The sequence below is a fragment of the Gossypium arboreum genome, unplaced genomic scaffold (assembly GCF_025698485.1).
Source record: "Gossypium arboreum isolate Shixiya-1 unplaced genomic scaffold, ASM2569848v2 Contig00194, whole genome shotgun sequence".
Classification (NCBI taxonomy): Eukaryota; Viridiplantae; Streptophyta; class Magnoliopsida; order Malvales; family Malvaceae; genus Gossypium; species Gossypium arboreum.
Window position 1 is genome coordinate 72719 of NW_026440313.1, and position 8446 is coordinate 81164.

At 35.8% G+C, this 8446-nt stretch overlaps 1 non-coding gene across 1 annotated transcript; it reads left to right on the top strand.

Moving 5' to 3' along the window:
- The first annotated feature begins 8091 nt into the window (after positions 1–8091).
- On the top strand, positions 8092–8198 carry LOC128288292 (small nucleolar RNA R71). The gene has a single exon (XR_008278728.1). It is a non-coding gene; the product is annotated as a small nucleolar RNA R71 (small nucleolar RNA).
- Positions 8199–8446: the final 248 nt, after the last annotated feature.

Consider the following 8446-nt stretch of genomic DNA (forward strand, 5'->3'; position numbering starts at 1 on the left):
GAAGAAAGGAAAAGATAAAGTGATCGACGAATAGCTTGGAGTTTACGGTATGTATTTCTATAATCTGATCATTTTCAATTGATGCATTTATGTACTGTGTTGCATAGTAAGATCATAATGTAAGATAGAAATGATAAAATTAGCTGAATTGAATTGATGGTTAGCGATAAAGACTAAATCGAATAGTTTTGAAAATATCGTATATCGTTGTAAATGTGAAATTGAATCAGTTTCATGATGAAGTAACCGGCCAGATGTGTGGAATTCAGATATTGATTATAAATAAAAATGAAATAAGGATGGATAGTGGATATCAAACTAAAAGCTTGGAATAGTGACTTTGCAACTGTATGATTTAATCAATTCGATTGAGATCGGGAAAAATGTATATGCTGCAACTATGATAGCTCAGTTTAAGAAATGCAATTGGATTAATTAATTTGGTGATGTATTAGGACTTGTTGATTGACATATTAAATCGTATTATATGATTTATATTATGTTTTAATGTTTTATTATAGGAATATGACTGAGTTAGACTTAACATAAAGTTTTATTTTTTATGCACAGGATAGATTTGATCATTGATCTCGATTTTGTGTGATAGGTTTTAAATATTTATAAAGAATTGTTCTTGAAACTAACTATTATCACGATATAGGCAAGTGTACCTATCGAACAGTAGTATAGTCTTAGCAAGACCAGATTGTCGAACCCAAAGGAACTAAAAGTACTAGTAATGACTGTCTTTTTATTATCTAGCCTAAGAATAAGGAGGTTTGTTTTAACTAGCTAATTGACTAAACTAAGAATTCACAGAAAGTAGAATTGGGGGATTACTTTTGGAAAACGATTGAATTAAGACAATACCTAAGGAAAAATCCACCAAGACTTTACTTGTTATTCTAGCTCTAAATCAGACGATTTATTCATTTAACTTGTTCCGTAGAGATCCCTAAGTTATGTTATTATCCCTATTCAAGACTAATAACGTCTAATCCCTAGATTGAATAATTGAGACTTTTCTCTAATTAACACCCTAGCGTTGCATTAACTCGATCTATAGATCCCCTTATTAGGTTTCACCCAAATCCAGCAAAATCTTGTCACCCTATCTCTAGGCGTGCAATCAACTCCGCTTAATTATGACAAATGTACTCTTAGACAGGGTCTATTCCTCCTCTGAATAAGAGCTTATGTTGAATCAGTATCTTGAGATATCAAAACAAGAATTAAGAACACATAATCAAGAACAAGTCAAATATTTATCATACAATTCAGAAAATAATAACAAGATTCGTCTTAGGTTCCATTCTCCTTAGGTATTTAGGGGATTTAGTTCATAACTAAAAAGGAAAACAGCTCAGAAGAATAATGAATACAAAACATAAAGAAAACCCAAAACTCCTGGAGGGAAATTGAGGGGAGATCTTCAGTCTTAATGGTGAATCTGGCTTCTGAGATGGATCAATCGGCTTCCCTTGAGCAATTCCCTGCCTCCTTCTCTCTGTGTCCCCCATTTTCTTCCTCCTCTAGGGTATATTTACAGGCTTTGGAATGCCTAAGAACCCTCAAAATTAGCCTTTTCCAAATTGGACTCAACTTGGGCTCGGTAGGGACACGCCCGTGTGGCATGCTCTTGTGCTATTACTTCAGGCCATGCTCGAGCCTGTTAAATAGGCATGGCCGTGTGGTCTGCCTGTGTGAGGAGGTCTAGGCCGTGTTGAATTCGTACTTTGGACCATTTTCTCTATTTTTGGCCCGTTTCTCGTTCCTTTCGCTCTCTTATGCTCTCCTAAGTATAAAACATGAAATAAAGGCATTAGGAGCATTGAATTAACCAATTCTAAGGGAAAATCATCCATAAAATGCGTTAAGCATGGGGTAAAAATATGTATAAATTACGATTTATCAAATACCCCCACACTTAAGCATTTGCTTGTCCTCAAGCAAAATTCTCAACTCTTAATCAAAATAAATTCTTCTCAACTTATAATTTCTATCGGTAATATCTCAAAATAATCCATAGGTAATCATACATTGAGAATTCAACTAAAGGAACATCAATGTTTCAAACATTCCAAGTTGAGTATTTTATTCTGAAAACATAGGTGTCTTGCTTCATCTAAGTAATTATCTTCGATTCAAAATGTCACAGAGTTTCATATCCTCACTAAAGATTCACTCAAATCACTCGAGGTGTTTAAGGACAATAAATGAAGCACTCAACAGTCAATAATGAAAAGTCATTACCATAGGCTTGCATGAAAATCAAATCTCCATCACTATAATTTGAGATGATACATCAATCAAAAGGTCTTTAGAGGGCTGTAATGAGGCTTGGTTAGGGGGTGTGGTTACAGGCTGAAAGAAAAAGTTAGAATCGAGATTGAATTGAAAAATCACTTAACTAGAAAAAAAATTTAAACATCACTTGTGTACAACAGAGCTTCTTCTTAGAAAATGGAATTTAAACACTTAAGCTCAAAAACAAAAGATTACTACTAATGTATATACACAGTTTTTTTTTAGAACAAGTTAAATAACATAAACTAACTATTAAGAACAAGACATAGCTGAGCAACTATTTCAATTCAAATCTCGACAAAAATAGGGATCAAATTAATTTAGGAGATTTCAACAATAATGGGTTAAGGGTTAATATTAAGTGTAATACAAGAAATGACTTGTTAGGCTCAAGGGGGTTCACTAAGGGTTAATCGTGGAGATAGGCTTTTCATGGCATGAGTGGGTTAATCCTAAGTGCCTGAATCATTTTGACATATCAAATCAAATGGTGTGGTCTTGACATGCATAATCAAGCATGTTCTACAATAACAGTTCAATACTGACGCACTCAAAGCAATAATAAAAGTGAGCATGAACAAATTAATAGATTTTCAAAAGGCTAAAAAATCTCACAAAAACTATGGTTTTTTGATGTTTAAAACTTGTGAATTCCAACTCAAAGTAATACCTAAACTTTGGGGAAAACAACCTAAAATTTTAAATTCTTAAAAATAAACTTATCATGCTTGATTCTCTAATGTCTTAAAGTTTAAACAATCAATGCATAAATGTCTATGTTTTAATTCAAGATATATCAATCAAAATCATAAATCAATCAAATTTTATCCTAAAAACTATATGAAAGCTTTTCAAGAGAATAAGCCAGTCATTCAGGGATTTTTCTGATAATGACGTGTCACACGCCCGTGTTCATTTGGCAGATTTGACCACGCCCGTGGTCACTTATCGCATCCCGTGTTGGGAAAGATAACTTTTACCCTGTTTTCGCATGGCCGTATCGCATGACCGTGTTTCCGTCCGTGGTTGTCACACGGCCTGAAGCACGACCGTGTGATAGGCCGTGTGGAATTGGGAACCTATGCTCAAAGACTCTGTTAGTGACCTAGATGTTTAAAAAGTGAAATTTAAATAATTTATAACCGTTAGTACTCAGGTTGCCTCCCGAGAAGTGCTTGTTTATAGTCTAAGCTCGACTGTTACCTTGTTGTTTTATTCAGGGCAGTTTGTGGAGTCGTAGCTCCTCTCCATCGTCTTTAAAATTCTCACCATTATAAAGTTTGAGACGATGTCTATTTACTTTGAAAGTATCGTGTGATGGGTGACTTACCTCTATTGTGCCATATGGAAGAACATATTGAATTATGAAAGGTCCTGACCATCGTGATTTAAGTTTCCCAGGAAACAATTTGAGTCTTGAGTTGTATAGTAGGACAAGATCTCCAACTTCAAATTGTTTTTGTTGCTTTAAACGAGTGTCATGGCATCACTTTGTTGCTTCCTTGTACAGGCATGAGTTTTCGTATGCATTGGCTCACCACTCATCAAGTTCGTTCAGCTGCATCAACCTATTTTTTCCTGCAAGTTCGGGATCAAGCATTAGAAATTTAATGGCCCAAAAAGCTTTATGCTCTAGTTCAAATGGTAGATGACAACTTTTTCCATAAACAAGTCTGTAAGGTGATGTCCCTGTCGGAGTCTTAAAAGCAGTTCTGTAAGCCCATAAGGCATCATCTACTTTCATTGCCCAATCTTTTCTGTTTGATTCTACTGTTTTTTCAAGGATCCGTTTGATTTCTTAGTTTGCCACTTCAACTTGTCCATTAGTTTAAGGATGGTATGGAGTGGCTGTTCTATGATGAACTTTGTATTTCTTAAGTGTTTTTTCAAATTGGGTATTACAAAAATGAGTGCCCCTATCACTGATAATTGCTCTAGGTGTTCCGAATCTCGAGAAGAGTTTCTTAAGGAAACGTACTACCACTCTAGCATCATTAGTAGGTAGAGCTTGGGCTTCCAACCATTTGGACATATAATCAACTGGTACTAAGATGTATTTATTCCCAAATAAACTAGGAATGGGCCCATGAAATTGATACCCCAAATGTCAAATATTTCACATGAAAGCATATAGTTTTGAGGCATTTCATCACGTTTAGATATGTTACCTATCCGTTGGAATTTGTCACATGAAGTAACGTACCTATTAGAGTCTTTGAATAACGAGGGCCAATAAAAACCTGATTCACGTATTTTATGTGCGATCTTAGTTCCACTATAGTGTCCTCCAGTTGGCCCTGAGTGGCAATGTTCCAAAATTTTTTATGTTTCTAATCTTGTAACGCATCTTCTAATGACTTGATCTGCACATCTGCGAAAAAGAAAGGGGTCGTCCCAAAAGTAGTTTTTCACATCATTAAAGAATCGCTTCTTTTTCTAGTGTGTTAACCCTTTTGGGACAATGTTAGCGGCTAAAAAATTCCCAATGTCTGCAAACCAAGGTACGTCGGAGTCTGATATGGAAAAAAATTCTTTTTCAAGAAACGAATTATTTATTTCAATTTCATCTAGTTCTTTGGTATTGGAGTTCTCAAGCCTGGACAAATGATCAGCCGCGAGATTTTTAGCTCCTTTCTTATCCTGAATTTCCAAGTCAAATTCCTGCAATAGGAGAATCCATCGAATGAGTTGAGGTTTTGCATCAGTTTTAGTTAAAAGGTAGCGAAGGGCAGAATGGTCAGTGTAAACAACAACTTTAGACAATATGAGATATGATTGAAATTTATCAAATGCAAAAAACCACAGCTAGCAATTCTTTTTTCATAGTAGTATAATTCTCTTGTGCAACTGTCAAAGTTTTGCTAGCATAATAGATAGGTTGAAAATGCTTGTCTCTTTGTTGTCCCAATACTACACCTACTGCAAAATCACTCACATCACACATTAATTCAAATGGTAAGTTCCAATCAGGTGTAATTATGATTGGAGCATTAATTAATTTATCCTTTAAAGTATTAAATGCTTCTAAACACTCCTGATTGAAATTAAAAGGTATATCTTTTTCTAGTAATTTAGTCAAAGGCTTAGCTATTTTAGAAAAATCCTTAATAAATCTTCTATAAAAACCAGCATGTCCTAAAAAGTTTCTAATAGCCTTAACCGAACTAGGAGCGGGTACTTTTTTGATTGTTTCTATTTTAGATTTGCCCACTTCAATCCCTTTACTAGAAATTTTATGCCCTAATACAATGCCTTCTTGAACCATGAAGTGACATTTCTCCTAGTTAAGCACAAGGTTCATTTCCTCACATCTTATTAAAACTCGTTTTAAAATTTTAAGGCAGAGATGGAAAGAGTTACCGAATACTGAGAAATCATCCATAAATACTTCCATGATATCTTCCACGAGTTCGTCAAAGATGGCCATCATACAGTACTGAAAAGTGGCAGGAGCATTACATAATCCAAAAGGCATTCTACGATAAGCGAACGTACCATATGGGCATGTGAATGTCATATTTTCTTGATCTTCAGGAGCTATTGGGATTTGGGAGTAGCCAGAGAGTCCGTCTAAAAAGTAGTAGTACATGTGCCCGGATAATCTTTCCAACATTTGGTCAATGAATGGCAAGGGGAAGTGATCTTTTCTTGTGGCATCATTCAGTTTCCTGTAGTCAATGCAAACCCTCCATCCTGTGACTGTCCTTGTTGGGATTAATTCATTCTTCTCGTTGGTCACTACCATCATGCCTCCTTTCTTAGGGACAACCTGCACTGGACTTACCCAAGAACTGTCAGAAATAGGATAAATAATTCCAGCATCTAAAAGTTTAATTACCTCAGCTTTAACAAGTTCCTTCATGTTGGGGTTCAGTCATCTTTGAGCTTGCACACACGGTTTGTATTCATCTTCCATTAAAATTTTGTGGGTACAAAAAGAAGCGCTGATTCCTTTAATGTCAGAAATTTTCCAAGCTATGGCTTTTTTATGTTCTTTTAATACTTGGATTAATTCCTCTTTCTCCTTGGGTTGCAAGTTAGAAGCAATAATAACTGGTAACCTAGAATTATTTCCAAGGAATTCGTATTCCAAGTGGCATGGTAATTGTTTAAGTTCCAGTTTGGGAGGCTCTTCAATAGAGGGTTTTTCCTTAAGTTCATCGTTTATCTTAATACCCTCATATTATACTTGTCTTGAAGAATGTTCATTAGGTTCTTCATCTGCCTCCTCTTCTTGAGCTAGATACAGTTCTGCCGTGTCCTTCTGTATAATTTCCTAAAAAGAGTCTTGAGTAGTATGATCAATAGAGTCAATAAAATAACATGAATCATCTTGTTCCCAAGAAAATCTCATAGCATCATAAATTTTAAAGATAATCTCCTCGTCACCTAGTCTAAGTACCAATTTACCATCACCCACATCGATTACAATCCTACCAGTGCCTAAAAATGGGCGCCCTAAAATTAAAGGCACTTCCACATCTTCGTCCATATCAAGTACAACAAAGTCAACAGGAAATATGAATTTATCTATTTTCACAAGTACGTCTTCTATAATACCCCTAGGATATTTAACAGATCTATCGGCTAATTGAATACTCATCCTAGTGGATTTAGGTTCCCCAAGACCAAGTTGTTTGAACATTTTATATGGCATCAAATTAATTCTAGCGCCTAAATCAGCTAGTACTTTCTCAACATTCAGACTACCAATTAAGCAAGGGATAGTAAAACTTCCTGGATCTTTCAGTTTGGTTGACAATTTGTTTTAGTTAGAAGCTCATTAAAAAATTTTGTGTATGTAGGCATCTGCGAGATGGCTTCAACAAAAGGTAAGTTGATATGTAATTGCTTAAAAAGTTCAAGAAGCTTACCGAATTGTGCATCAATGCGGTCTTTTTTCAATTTTTCTAGGTATGGAACTGGTGGTTTATATTCTTTCGGCACTAGTTTGTCACTATTTTCGGGTTTTTCTTCCCCCCTTTCACTTATCATGGCTTATTGTTTCAGCTTCTTTTCAGATTCCGCTAAAACTTTCCCACTCCTTAGTGTAACTACTTTTACATGCTCTTTTGATTTGGTGTTACTAAGTAAACTTTCTAGTGGTCTTTCCGAAATTACTTTGGATAGCTGGCCTATCTGCGTTTCGAGCCCTTGGATCGACGCTTGTTGATTTTTAAATGCTGTCTCGGTATTCTAAAAATGGGTTTTTGACACCAAGATAAACTTTTTGAGCATCTCTTCAAGGTTCAGTTTTTTTTCCTGTTGATAGGGTGGTTGTTGAAAACTCGGAGGATGTTGTGGTCTTTTATTTCCTTGATCGCCCCACGAGAAATTGGGATGGTTCCTCCAACTTGCATTATAAGTGTTACTATATAGGTTATTTTGGGATCTAGAGTTATTGTTACCCATATATTGGACTTGTTCCTCCTCGATGCTAGGGTTGAAAGGTTGATACTCTGTGCATACTCCTCCTTCATTCATCTTGCACCTCATTACTGGATGTACCTGAGTAGAACCAAGTAAACCATCAATCTTTTTATTTAGAAGTTCTACCTGGTTTGACAGCATGTAACCGAATCGACATTATAAACGCCTGCTGTTTTAGTTGGCTTAGTCCTCATGACTTGCCACTGATAGTTATTCAGTGACAACTCTTTAATAAATTCGTAAGCATTTTCAAGTGTTTTATTATTGATGGTTTCCTCAGCAGATGCGTCAACCATTTGTCGAGTTGAAGGATTTAGGCCATTAGAGAACGTCTGAACCTGTAGCCAAAGTGGTAACCCATGGTGAGGGCACCTTCTCAGTAAGTCCTTGTATCTCTCTCATGCATCGTAAAGAGTTTCTAAGTCCATCTGCACAAACGAAAAAATATTTTAATAGAAATTTTTTGGTCATTTGCTCCCAAGTAGTGATTGACCCTCATGGTAACGACTTCAACGACTGTTTAGCTTTGTTCCTCAACAAAGAGGGAAACAACCGAAGACGTATGGCATCATCAAAAACGCCATTGATTTTAAATGTATCGCAAAGTTCCAAAAAGTTTGCCAAGTGAGCGTTGGGATCTTCTTCCTGCAGTTCATCAAACTGAACAAATTGTTGTACCATTTGAATTGTGTTAGGTTTTAGTTCAAAA